This window comes from Dendrobates tinctorius, unplaced genomic scaffold (assembly GCF_039654945.1).
Source record: "Dendrobates tinctorius isolate UK_male_01 unplaced genomic scaffold, ASM3965494v1 ptg000350l, whole genome shotgun sequence".
NCBI classification, from domain to species: domain Eukaryota; kingdom Metazoa; phylum Chordata; class Amphibia; order Anura; family Dendrobatidae; genus Dendrobates; species Dendrobates tinctorius.
This window is the reverse complement of record NW_027362016.1, coordinates 3567263-3581952: the sequence shown is the minus strand read 5'-3', so window position 1 is coordinate 3581952 and position 14690 is coordinate 3567263. Positions and strand designations below refer to the sequence as shown.

General features: G+C 35.8%; 3 non-coding genes across 3 annotated transcripts; all 3 read right to left on the bottom strand.

The window, feature by feature from the left end:
• Positions 1–882: 882 nt before the first annotated feature.
• TRNAL-UAG (transfer RNA leucine (anticodon UAG)) lies at positions 883–965 on the bottom strand. Its single transcript has one exon. It is a non-coding gene; the product is annotated as a tRNA-Leu (tRNA).
• Positions 966–2868: 1903 nt separating this feature from the next.
• Positions 2869–2951, bottom strand: TRNAL-UAG (transfer RNA leucine (anticodon UAG)). The gene has a single exon. It is a non-coding gene; the product is annotated as a tRNA-Leu (tRNA).
• A 1922-nt stretch (positions 2952–4873) lies between these two features.
• On the bottom strand, positions 4874–4956 carry TRNAL-UAG (transfer RNA leucine (anticodon UAG)). Its single transcript has one exon. It is a non-coding gene; the product is annotated as a tRNA-Leu (tRNA).
• Between the last annotated feature and the right edge of the window lie 9734 nt (positions 4957–14690).

The following is a 14690-nucleotide window of genomic DNA, read 5'->3' as shown; positions in this document are numbered from 1 at the left end:
ACCTTTAGATCTTCAGTCTAACGCTCTCCCAACTGAGCTATTTCGGCCATATCTATACATTTTCTGGGGGGTTTGACACTCTGCAAATGTCAAGTGTCACACCTGGAGGGATATATTATAATTTTTCATTTGACTGTTTTTTGAAGCATGATTTCTATTTGAAACGCCTTCCATTTTGCTGTACATATTTAATAACATTCATTAACTATTTGTGAATGAGTAGAAAAAGACAGCAATTTTGCCATTGAATTTTTACATTTTCAGTTTGTCTCCATGCACCAGTATAATTCTGACCCTGTGCTTCTAGAATAGGTCATGGTCGCACATAAAACACAATTTGCATGCATAATGTTACATCAAGTTTTATTTTTTATGAGATGCAAACAATTGGAGCAAAAAAGAGACAAAAATTTAGAGAAAATATTTTATTGATTGTTAAAAGTGAGACCATTTGTCCCAAAATGTGCTGAAACATGTCAGAATGACATGGGCATTTCACATTTTTTAAACTATGATTACCTACTTGTTAAGTTTTTGTTTATTAAATATCGTTATGGTCTATTGATGTATGAGGTGAAAACTATGAAAGTAGACTTACCAGCAAATCCGTTTCTAGATATATTTCATGACAGCACTGTAGAAGGTTGATTCCCTACCCTAATAGGGACAGAGAACACAAAGAGGTGAAATAGTCCCTCCTCATTGACTGTCCAAAGGATTTTTCTAGTGCCAAAAGAACAACAGACATATGCACAAAAAATCTGTTTGATGTTCCTAGAGTTCTTTTTTGAGAGGACAAATTCAGATTCACTCCAAAGACTCTCAGGAAATTTTTCAAAACCACATTACATGATGATAAAGTTTCTTGAAATTAAATGTTGATGTCAGAAGTGGGATTTGAACCCACGCCTCCAGGGGAAACTGCAACCTAAACGCAGCGCCTTAGACCACTCGGCCATCTTGACTTCGATATGCAATTGGAACTTAACTCCTTCCATGCTAGTCAGCAGAAATGTTACCATTCCTTGTGATTAAAAACTTGTCACACCACCCCAAAAAAGTCAATAAATAACATTTTTTATATGCGTACTTTTCGTCTGCATTAATTTTTAAACCTCCATTTATTTTGTTTGGATATTAGAAATGTTAGATTTCTCACAAATGCGGTGATGCACCACATTTCTTCAGAAACTACTGTTTGGCCACACAGCAGGGCTTTGAAAGGAAGAGCCCTATTTGGGTTTTGCAATGCAGATTTTGCAGGAATACCTTGCAGATGAAATTTGCAGAGTACCAAAACAGCAGAAAACCTCCCAAAGTGACCACATTTTAGAAATTATTTTGCACAATGAGTTAATCAACACCTGCAATTACTATTGTCAGCCTATAGGTGTTTTCACTCTGAACCATCCAGCATTGCAAGTATGCCAGTTTAGTGCCCAGCTTTTGCTTGCAGAGACAAGCAACCCATACATTTTTAAGTGGGCTCTACTCACTGGAGCAATGTCAAATATGTAGATGCTTTGTCTCACCATTAAAGTAGAAACCTCCTATATTTCAAATTAAAGATGACGGACCTGTGTGGAGCTTGTGTTTTTTGCCTTTTTGACTTTGTCCACAGCATATTTTTTAAGGACATTTGTCTCAGTAATGCCTCAGTGTTTCAAAGTCAAACAAGCTGACTATAATCATTCAGCTAGTGTCTGATAAGTGCTGTCTGTTTCAGCTATCAGGTTACCTTTTAATCCTCTTACAGCTAAGTCAATCTGAAATAAAACAAAATAGAGGAAAAATTACTAAAAAACATTCATGTGTTCAAAAGGAAAAAGTTACCGTTTCTCAAATTTTTAACATTTTGTTTTCTGTAGATAGTTAAGATTTTTAGGCCTTTTGATCATGATCAGTCCATGTGCTTTGTTTAATATCTCCTTAAAATGTAAACGGTGAAGAAAAAGCATTTTGCCGAAACCCGGGATTGGACTAGGGACCTTTAGATCTTCAGTCTAACGCTCTCCCAACTGAGCTATTTCGGCCATATCTATACATTTTCTGGGGGGTTTGACACTCTGCAAATGTCAAGTGTCACACCTGGAGGGATATATTATAATTTTTCATTTGACTGTTTTTTGAAGCATGATTTCTATTTGAAACGCCTTCCATTTTGCTGTACATATTTAATAACATTCATTAACTATTTGTGAATGAGTAGAAAAAGACAGCAATTTTGCCATTGAATTTTTACATTTTCAGTTTGTCTCCATGCACCAGTATAATTCTGACCCTGTGCTTCTAGAATAGGTCATGGTCGCACATAAAACACAATTTGCATGCATAATGTTACATCAAGTTTTATTTTTTATGAGATGCAAACAATTGGAGCAAAAAAGAGACAAAAATTTAGAGAAAATATTTTATTGATTGTTAAAAGTGAGACCATTTGTCCCAAAATGTGCTGAAACATGTCAGAATGACATGGGCATTTCACATTTTTTAAACTATGATTACCTACTTGTTAAGTTTTTGTTTATTAAATATCGTTATGGTCTATTGATGTGTGAGGTGAAAACTATGAAAGTAGACTTACCAGCAAATCCGTTTCTAGATATATTTCATGACAGCACTGTAGAAGGTTGATTCCCTACCCTAATAGGGACAGAGAACACAAAGAGGTGAAATAGTCCCTCCTCATTGACTGTCCAAAGGATTTTTCTAGTGCCAAAAGAACAACAGACATATGCACAAAAAATCTGTTTGATGTTCCTAGAGTTCTTTTTTGAGAGGACAAATTCAGATTCACTCCAAAGACTCTCAGGAAATTTTTCAAAACCACATTACATGAAGATAAAGTTTCTTGAAATTAAATGTTGATGTCAGAAGTGGGATTTGAACCCACGCCTCCAGGGGAAACTGCAACCTAAACGCAGCGCCTTAGACCACTCGGCCATCTTGACTTCGATATGCAATTGGAACTTAACTCCTTCCATGCTAGTCAGCAGAAATGTTACCATTCCTTGTGATTAAAAACTTGTCACACCACCCCAAAAAAGTCAATAAATAACATTTTTTATATGCGTACTTTTCGTCTGCATTAATATTTAAACCTCCATTTATTTTGTTTGGATATTAGAAATGTTAGATTTCTCACAAATGCGGTGATGCACCACATTTCTTCAGAAACTACTGTTTGGCCACACAGCAGGGCTTTGAAAGGAAGAGCCCTATTTGGGTTTTGCAATGCAGATTTTGCAGGAATACCTTGCAGATGAAATTTGCAGAGTACCAAAACAGCAGAAAACCTCCCAAAGTGACCACATTTTAGAAATTATTTTGCACAATGAGTTAATCAACACCTGCAATTACTATTGTCAGCCTATAGGTGTTTTCACTCTGAACCATCCAGCATTGCAAGTATGCCAGTTTAGTGCCCAGCTTTTACTTGCAGAGACAAGCAACCCATACATTTTTAAGTGGGCTCTACTCACTGGAGCAATGTCAAATATGTAGATGCTTTGTCTCACCATTAAAGTAGAAACCTCCTATATTTCAAATTAAAGATGACGGACCTGTGTGGAGCTTGTGTTTTTTGCCTTTTTGACTTTGTCCACAGCATATTTTTTAAGGACATTTGTCTCAGTAATGCCTCAGTGTTTCAAAGTCAAACAAGCTGACTATAATCATTCAGCTAGTGTCTGATAAGTGCTGTCTGTTTCAGCTATCAGGTTACCTTTTAATCCTCTTACAGCTAAGTCAATCTGAAATAAAACAAAATAGAGGAAAAATTACTAAAAAACATTCATGTGTTCAAAAGGAAAAAGTTACCGTTTCTCAAATTTTTAACATTTTGTTTTCTGTAGATAGTTAAGATTTTTAGGCCTTTTGATCATGATCAGTCCATGTGCTTTGTTTAATATCTCCTTAAAATGTAAGCGGTGAAGAAAAAGCATTTTGCCGAAACCCGGGATTGGACTAGGGACCTTTAGATCTTCAGTCTAACGCTCTCCCAACTGAGCTATTTCGGCCATATCTATACATTTTCTGGGGGGTTTGACACTCTGCAAATGTCAAGTGTCACACCTGGAGGGATATATTATAATTTTTCATTTGACTGTTTTTTGAAGCATGATTTCTATTTGAAACGCCTTCCATTTTGCTGTACATATTTAATAACATTCATTAACTATTTGTGAATGAGTAGAAAAAGACAGCAATTTTGCCATTGAATTTTTACATTTTCAGTTTGTCTCCATGCACCAGTATAATTCTGACCCTGTGCTTCTAGAATAGGTCATGGTCGCACATAAAACACAATTTGCATGCATAATGTTACATCAAGTTTTATTTTTTATGAGATACAAACAATTGGAGCAAAAAAGAGACAAAAATTTAGAGAAAATATTTTATTGATTGTTAAAAGTGAGACCATTTGTCCCAAAATGTGCTGAAACATGTCAGAATGACATGGGCATTTCACATTTTTTAAACTATGATTACCTACTTGTTAAGTTTTTGTTTATTAAATATCGTTATGGTCTATTGATGTGTGAGGTGAAAACTATGAAAGTAGACTTACCAGCAAATCCGTTTCTAGATATATTTCATGACAGCACTGTAGAAGGTTGATTCCCTACCCTAATAGGGACAGAGAACACAAAGAGGTGAAATAGTCCCTCCTCATTGACTGTCCAAAGGATTTTTCTAGTGCCAAAAGATTTTTCTAGTGCCAAAAGAACAACAGACATATGCACAAAAAATCTGTTTGATGTTCCTAGAGTTCTTTTTTGAGAGGACAAATTCAGATTCACTCCAAAGACTCTCAGGAAATTTTTCAAAACCACATTACATGAAGATAAAGTTTCTTGAAATTAAATGTTGATGTCAGAAGTGGGATTTGAACCCACGCCTCCAGGGGAAACTGCAACCTAAACGCAGCGCCTTAGACCACTCTGCCATCTTGACTTCGATATGCAATTGGAACTTAACTCCTTCCATGCTAGTCAGCAGAAATGTTACCATTCCTTGTGATTAAAAACTTGTCACACCACCCCAAAAAAGTCAATAAATAACATTTTTTATATGCGTACTTTTCGTCTGCATTAATTTTTAAACCTCCATTTATTTTGTTTGGATATTAGAAATGTTAGATTTCTCACAAAAGCGGTGATGCACCACATTTCTTCAGAAACTACTGTTTGGCCACACAGCAGGGCTTTGAAAGGAAGAGCCCTATTTGGGTTTTGCAATGCAGATTTTGCAGGAATACCTTGCAGATGAAATTTGCAGAGTACCAAAACAGCAGAAAACCTCCCAAAGTGACCACATTTTAGAAATTATTTTGCACAATGAGTTAATCAACACCTGCAATTACTATTGTCAGCCTATAGGTGTTTTCACTCTGAACCATCCAGCATTGCAAGTATGCCAGTTTAGTGCCCAGCTTTTGCTTGCAGAGACAAGCAACCCATACATTTTTAAGTGGGCTCTACTCACTGGAGCAATGTCAAATATGTAGATGCTTTGTCTCACCATTAAAGTAGAAACCTCCTATATTTCAAATTAAAGATGACGGACCTGTGTGGAGCTTGTGTTTTTTGCCTTTTTGACTTTGTCCACAGCATATTTTTTAAGGACATTTGTCTCAGTAATGCCTCAGTGTTTCAAAGTCAAACAAGCTGACTATAATCATTCAGCTAGTGTCTGATAAGTGCTGTCTGTTTCAGCTATCAGGTTACCTTTTAATCCTCTTACAGCTAAGTCAATCTGAAATAAAACAAAATAGAGGAAAAATTACTAAAAAACATTCATGTGTTCAAAAGGAAAAAGTTACCGTTTCTCAAATTTTTAACATTTTGTTTTCTGTAGATAGTTAAGATTTTTAGGCCTTTTGATCATGATCAGTCCATGTGCTTTGTTTAATATCTCCTTAAAATGTAAACGGTGAAGAAAAAGCATTTTGCCGAAACCCAGGATTGGACCAGGGACCTTTAGATCTTCAGTCTAACGCTCTCCCAACTGAGCTATTTCGGCCATATCTATACATTTTCTGGGGGGTTTGACACTCTGCAAATGTCAAGTGTCACACCTGGAGGGATATATTATAATTTTTCATTTGACTGTTTTTTGAAGCATGATTTCTATTTGAAACGCCTTCCATTTTGCTGTACATATTTAATAACATTCATTAACTATTTGTGAATGAGTAGAAAAAGACAGCAATTTTGCCATTGAATTTTTACATTTTCAGTTTGTCTCCATGCACCAGTATAATTCTGACCCTGTGCTTCTAGAATAGGTCATGGTCGCACATAAAACACAATTTGCATGCATAATGTTACATCAAGTTTTATTTTTTATGAGATGCAAACAATTGGAGCAAAAAAGAGACAAAATTTTAGAGAAAATATTTTATTGATTGTTAAAAGTGAGACCATTTGTCCCAAAATGTGCTGAAACATGTCAGAATGACATGGGCATTTCACATTTTTTAAACTATGATTACCTACTTGTTAAGTTTTTGTTTATTAAATATCGTTATGGTCTATTGATGTATGAGGTGAAAACTATGAAAGTAGACTTACCAGCAAATCCGTTTCTAGATATATTTCATGACAGCACTGTAGAAGGTTGATTCCCTACCCTAATAGGGACAGAGAACACAAAGAGGTGAAATAGTCCCTCCTCATTGACTGTCCAAAGGATTTTTCTAGTGCCAAAAGAACAACAGACATATGCACAAAAAATCTGTTTGATGTTCCTAGAGTTCTTTTTTGAGAGGACAAATTCAGATTCACTCCAAAGACTCTCAGGAAATTTTTCAAAACCACATTACATGAAGATAAAGTTTCTTGAAATTAAATGTTGATGTCAGAAGTGGGATTTGAACCCACGCCTCCAGGGGAAACTGCAACCTAAACGCAGCGCATTAGACCACTCAGCCATCTTGACTTCGATATGCAATTGGAACTTAACTCCTTCCATGCTAGTCAGCAGAAATGTTACCATTCCTTGTGATTAAAAACTTGTCACACCACCCCAAAAAAGTCAATAAATAACATTTTTTATATGCGTACTTTTCGTCTGCATTAATTTTTAAACCTCCATTTATTTTGTTTGGATATTAGAAATGTTAGATTTCTCACAAATGCGGTGATGCACCACATTTCTTCAGAAACTACTGTTTGGCCACACAGCAGGGCTTTGAAAGGAAGAGCCCTATTTGGGTTTTGCAATGCAGATTTTGCAGGAATACCTTGCAGATGAAATTTGCAGAGTACCAAAACAGCAGAAAACCTCCCAAAGTGACCACATTTTAGAAATTATTTTGCACAATGAGTTAATCAACACCTGCAATTACTATTGTCAGCCTATAGGTGTTTTCACTCTGAACCATCCAGCATTGCAAGTATGCCAGTTTAGTGCCCAGCTTTTGCTTGCAGAGACAAGCAACCCATACATTTTTAAGTGGGCTCTACTCACTGGAGCAATGTCAAATATGTAGATGCTTTGTCTCACCATTAAAGTAGAAACCTCCTATATTTCAAATTAAAGATGACGGACCTGTGTGGAGCTTGTGTTTTTTGCCTTTTTGACTTTGTCCACAGCATATTTTTTAAGGACATTTGTCTCAGTAATGCCTCAGTGTTTCAAAGTCAAACAAGCTGACTATAATCATTCAGCTAGTGTCTGATAAGTGCTGTCTGTTTCAGCTATCAGGTTACCTTTTAATCCTCTTACAGCTAAGTCAATCTGAAATAAAACAAAATAGAGGAAAAATTACTAAAAAACATTCATGTGTTCAAAAGGAAAAAGTTACCGTTTCTCAAATTTTTAACATTTTGTTTTCTGTAGATAGTTAAGATTTTTAGGCCTTTTGATCATGATCAGTCCATGTGCTTTGTTTAATATCTCCTTAAAATGTAAACGGTGAAGAAAAAGCATTTTGCCGAAACCCGGGATTGGACTAGGGACCTTTAGATGTTCAGTCTAACGCTCTCCCAACTGAGCTATTTCGGCCATATCTATACATTTTCTGGGGGGTTTGACACTCTGCAAATGTCAAGTGTCACACCTGGAGGGATATATTATAATTTTTCATTTGACTGTTTTTTGAAGCATGATTTCTATTTGAAACGCCTTCCATTTTGCTGTACATATTTAATAACATTCATTAACTATTTGTGAATGAGTAGAAAAAGACAGCAATTTTGCCATTGAATTTTTACATTTTCAGTTTGTCTCCATGCACCAGTATAATTCTGACCCTGTGCTTCTAGAATAGGTCATGGTCGCACATAAAACACAATTTGCATGCATAATGTTACATCAAGTTTTATTTTTTATGAGATGCAAACAATTGGAGCAAAAAAGAGACAAAAATTTAGAGAAAATATTTTATTGATTGTTAAAAGTGAGACCATTTGTCCCAAAATGTGCTGAAACATGTCAGAATGACATGGGCATTTCACATTTTTTAAACTATGATTACCTACTTGTTAAGTTTTTGTTTATTAAATATCGTTATGGTCTATTGATGTGTGAGGTGAAAACTATGAAAGTAGACTTACCAGCAAATCCGTTTCTAGATATATTTCATGACAGCACTGTAGAAGGTTGATTCCCTACCCTAATAGGGACAGAGAACACAAAGAGGTGAAATAGTCCCTCCTCATTGACTGTCCAAAGGATTTTTCTAGTGCCAAAAGAACAACAGACATATGCACAAAAAATCTGTTTGATGTTCCTAGAGTTCTTTTTTGAGAGGACAAATTCAGATTCACTCCAAAGACTCTCAGGAAATTTTTCAAAACCACATTACATGCCTCCAGGGGAGACTGCGACCTAAACGCAGCGCCTTAGACCACTCGGCCATCCTGACTTCGATATGCAATTGGAACTTAACTCCTTCCATGCTAGTCAGCAGAAATGTTACCATTCCTTGTGATTAAAAACTTGTCACACCACCCCAAAAAAGTCAATAAATAACATTTTTTATATGCGTACTTTTCGTCTGCATTAATTTTTAAACCTCCATTTATTTTGTTTGGATATTAGAAATGTTAGATTTCTCACAAATGCGGTGATGCACCACATTTCTTCAGAAACTACTGTTTGGCCACACAGCAGGGCTTTGAAAGGAAGAGCCCTATTTGGGTTTTGCAATGCAGATTTTGCAGGAATACCTTGCAGATGAAATTTGCAGAGTACCAAAACAGCAGAAAACCTCCCAAAGTGACCACATTTTAGAAATTATTTTGCACAATGAGTTAATCAACACCTGCAATTACTATTGTCAGCCTATAGGTGTTTTCACTCTGAACCATCCAGCATTGCAAGTATGCCAGTTTAGTGCCCAGCTTTTGCTTGCAGAGACAAGCAACCCATACATTTTTAAGTGGGCTCTACTCACTGGAGCAATGTCAAATATGTAGATGCTTTGTCTCACCATTAAAGTAGAAACCTCCTATATTTCAAATTAAAGATGACGGACCTGTGTGGAGCTTGTGTTTTTTGCCTTTTTGACTTTGTCCACAGCATATTTTTTAAGGACATTTGTCTCAGTAATGCCTCAGTGTTTCAAAGTCAAACAAGCTGACTATAATCATTCAGCTAGTGTCTGATAAGTGCTGTCTGTTTCAGCTATCAGGTTACCTTTTAATCCTCTTACAGCTAAGTCAATCTGAAATAAAACAAAATAGAGGAAAAATTACTAAAAAACATTCATGTGTTCAAAAGGAAAAAGTTACCGTTTCTCAAATTTTTAACATTTTGTTTTCTGTAGATAGTTAAGATTTTTAGGCCTTTTGATCATGATCAGTCCATGTGCTTTGTTTAATATCTCCTTAAAATGTAAACGGTGAAGAAAAAGCATTTTGCCGAAACCCGGGATTGGACTAGGGACCTTTAGATGTTCAGTCTAACGCTCTCCCAACTGAGCTATTTCGGCCATATCTATACATTTTCTGGGGGGTTTGACACTCTGCAAATGTCAAGTGTCACACCTGGAGGGATATATTATAATTTTTCATTTGACTGTTTTTTGAAGCATGATTTCTATTTGAAACGCCTTCCATTTTGCTGTACATATTTAATAACATTCATTGACTATTTGTGAATGAGTAGAAAAAGACAGCAATTTTGCCATTGAATTTTTACATTTTCAGTTTGTCTCCATGCACCAGTATAATTCTGACCCTGTGCTTCTAGAATAGGTCATGGTCGCACATAAAACACAATTTGCATGCATAATGTTACATCAAGTTTTATTTTTTATGAGATGCAAACAATTGGAGCAAAAAAGAGACAAAAATTTAGAGAAAATATTTTATTGATTGTTAAAAGTGAGACCATTTGTCCCAAAATGTGCTGAAACATGTCAGAATGACATGGGCATTTCACATTTTTTAAACTATGATTACCTACTTGTTAAGTTTTTGTTAATTAAGTATCGTTATGGTCTATTGATGTATGAGGTGAAAACTATGAAAGTAGACTTACCAGCAAATCCGTTTCTAGATATATTTCATGACAGCACTGTAGAAGGTTGATTCCCTACCCTAATAGGGACAGAGAACACAAAGAGGTGAAATAGTCCCTCCTCATTGACTGTCCAAAGGATTTTTCTAGTGCCAAAAGAACAACAGACATATGCACAAAAAATCTGTTTGATGTTCCTAGAGTTCTTTTTTGAGAGGACAAATTCAGATTCACTCCAAAGACTCTCAGGAAATTTTTCAAAACCACATTACATGCCTCCAGGGGAGACTGCGACCTGAACGCAGCGCCTTAGACCGCTCGGCCATCCTGACTTCGATATGCAATTGGAACTTAACTCCTTCCATGCTAGTCAGCAGAAATGTTACCATTCCTTGTGATTAAAAACTTGTCACACCACCCCAAAAAAGTCAATAAATAACATTTTTTATATGCGTACTTTTCGTCTGCATTAATTTTTAAACCTCCATTTATTTTGTTTGGATATTAGAAATGTTAGATTTCTCACAAATGCGGTGATGCACATCTCCTTAAAATGTAAATGGTGAAGAAAAAGCATTTTGCCAAAACCCGGGACCTTTAGATCTTCAGTCTAATGCTCTCCCAACTGAGCTATTTCGGCCATATCTATACATTTTCTGGGGGGTATGACACTCTGCAAATGTCAAGTGTCACACCTGGAGGGATATATTATAATTTTTCATTTGACTGTTTTTTGAAGCATGATTTCTATTTGAAACGCCTTCCATTTTGCTGTACATATTTAATAACATTCATTAACTATTTGTGAATGAGTAGAAAAAGACAGCAATTTTGCCATTGAATTTTTACATTTTCAGTTTGTCTCCATGCACCAGTATAATTCTGACCCTGTGCTTCTAGAATAGGTCATGGTCGCACATAAAACACAATTTGCATGCATAATGTTACATCAAGTTTTATTTTTTATGAGATGCAAACAATTGGAGCAAAAAAGAGACAAAAATTTAGAGAAAATATTTTATTGATTGTTAAAAGTGAGACCATTTGTCCCAAAATGTGCTGAAACATGTCAGAATGACATGGGCATTTCACATTTTTTAAACTATGATTACCTACTTGTTAAGTTTTTGTTAATTAAGTATCGTTATGGTCTATTGATGTATGAGGTGAAAACTATGAAAGTAGACTTACCAGCAAATCCGTTTCTAGATATATTTCATGACAGCACTGTAGAAGGTTGATTCCCTACCCTAATAGGGACAGAGAACACAAAGAGGTGAAATAGTCCCTCCTCATTGACTGTCCAAAGGATTTTTCTAGTGCCAAAAGAACAACAGACATATGCACAAAAAATATGTTTGATGTTCCTAGAGTTCTTTTTTGAGAGGACAAATTCAGATTCACTCCAAAGACTCTCAGGAAATTTTTCAAAACCACATTACATGCCTCCAGGGGAGACTGCGACCTGAACGCAGCGCCTTAGACCGCTCGGCCATCCTGACTTCGATATGCAATTGGAACTTAACTCCTTCCATGCTAGTCAGCAGAAATGTTACCATTCCTTGTGATTAAAAACTTGTCACACCACCCCAAAAAAGTCAATAAATAACATTTTTTATATGCGTACTTTTCGTCTGCATTAATTTTTAAACCTACATTTATTTTGTTTGGATATTAGAAATGTTAGATTTCTCACAAATGCGGTGATGCACATCTCCTTAAAATGTAAATGGTGAAGAAAAAGCATTTTGCCAAAACCCGGCACCTTTAGATCTTCAGTCTAATGCTCTCCCAACTGAGCTATTTCGGCCATATCTATACATTTTCTGGGGGGTATGACACTCTGCAAATGTCAAGTGTCACACCTGGAGGGATATATTATAATTTTTCATTTGACTGTTTTTTGAAGCATGATTTCTATTTGAAACGCCTTCCATTTTGCTGTACATATTTAATAACATTCATTAACTATTTGTGAATGAGTAGAAAAAGACAGCAATTTTGCCATTGAATTTTTACATTTTCAGTTTGTCTCCATGCACCAGTATAATTCTGACCCTGTGCTTCTAGAATAGGTCATGGTCGCACATAAAACACAATTTGCATGCATAATGTTACATCAAGTTTTATTTTTTATGAGATGCAAACAATTGGAGCAAAAAAGAGACAAAAATTTAGAGAAAATATTTTATTGATTGTTAAAAGTGAGACCATTTGTCCCAAAATGTGCTGAAACATGTCAGAATGACATGGGCATTTCACATTTTTTAAACTATGATTACCTACTTGTTAAGTTTTTGTTTATTAAGTATCGTTATGGTCTATTGATGTATGAGGTGAAAACTATGAAAGTAGACTTACCAGCAAATCCGTTTCTAGATATATTTCATGACAGCACTGTAGAAGGTTGATTCCCTACCCTAATAGGGACAGAGAACACAAAGAGGTGAAATAGTCCCTCCTCATTGACTGTCCAAAGGATTTTTCTAGTGCCAAAAGAACAACAGACATATGCACAAAAAATGTGTTTGATGTTCCTAGAGTTGTTTTTTGAGAGGACAAATTCAGATTCACTCCAAAGACTCTCAGGAAATTTTTCAAAACCACATTACTAAGTTTTGTTTGACCTCATCTAATCAATAAATGAAGATAAAGTTTCTTGAAATTAAATGTTGATGTCAGAAGTGGGATTTGAACCCACTCCTCCAGGGGAGACTGCGACCTGAACGTTGCGCCTTAGACCGCGACCTGAACGTTGCGCCTTAGACCGCTCGGCCATCCTGACTTTGATATGCAATTGGAACTTAACTCCTTCCATGCTAGTCAGCAGAAATGTTACCATTCCTTGTGATTACAAACTTGTCACACCACCCCAAAAAAGTCAATAAATAACATTTTTTATATGCGTACTTTTCGTCTGCATTAATTTTTAAACCTCCATTTATTTTGTTTGGATATTAGAAATGTTAGATTTCTCACAAATACGGTGATGCACCACATTTCTTCAGAAACTACTGTTTGGCCACACAGCAGGGCTTTGAAAGGAAGAGCCCTATTTGGGTTTTGCAATGCAGATTTTGCAGGAATACCTTGCAGATGAAATTTGCAGAGTACCAAAATAGCAGAAAACCTCCCAAAGTGACCACATTTTAGAAATTATTTTGCACAATGAGTTAATCAACACCTGCAATTACTATTGTCAGCCTATAGGTGTTTTCACTCTGAACCATCCAGCATTGCAAGTATGCCAGTTTAGTGCCCAGCTTTTGCTTGCAGAGGCAAGCAACCCATACATTTTTAAGTGGGCTCTACTCACTGGAGCAATGTCAAATATGTAGATGCTTTGTCTCACCATTAAAGTAGAAACCTCCTATATTTCAAATTAAAGATGACGGACCTGTGTGGAGCTTGTGTTTTTTGCCTTTTTGACTTTGTCCACAGCATATTTTTTAAGGACATTTGTCTCAGTAATGCCTCAGTGTTTCAAAGTCAAACAAGCTGACTATAATCATTCAGCTAGTGTCTGATAAGTGCTGTCTGTTTCAGCTATCAGGTTACCTTTTAATCCTCTTACAGCTAAGTCAATCTGAAATAAAACAAAATAGAGGAAAAATTACTAAAAAACATTCATGTGTTCAAAAGGAAAAAGTTACCGTTTCTCAAATTTTTAACATTTTGTTTTCTGTAGATAGTTAAGATTTTTAGGCCTTTTGATCATGATCAGTCCATGTGCTTTGTTTAATATCTCCTTAAAATGTAAATGGTGAAGAAAAAGCATTTTGCCGAAACCCGGGACCTTTAGATCTTCAGTCTAACGCTCTCCCAACTGAGCTATTTCGGCCATATCTATACATTTTCTGGGGGGTTTGACACTCTGCAAATGTCAAGTGTCACACCTGGAGGGATATATTATAATTTTTCATTTGACTGTTTTTTGAAGCATGATTTCTATTTGAAACGCCTTCCATTTTGCTGTACATATTTAATAACATTCATTAACTATTTGTGAATGAGTAGAAAAAGACAGCAATTTTGCCATTGAATTTTTACATTTTCAGTTTGTCTCCATGCACCAGTATAATTCTGACCCTGTGCTTCTAGAATAGGTCATGGTCGCACATAAAACACAATTTGCATGCATAATGTTACATCAAGTTTTATTTTTTATGAGATGCAAACAATTGGAGCAAAAAAGAGACAAAAATTTAGAGAAAATATTT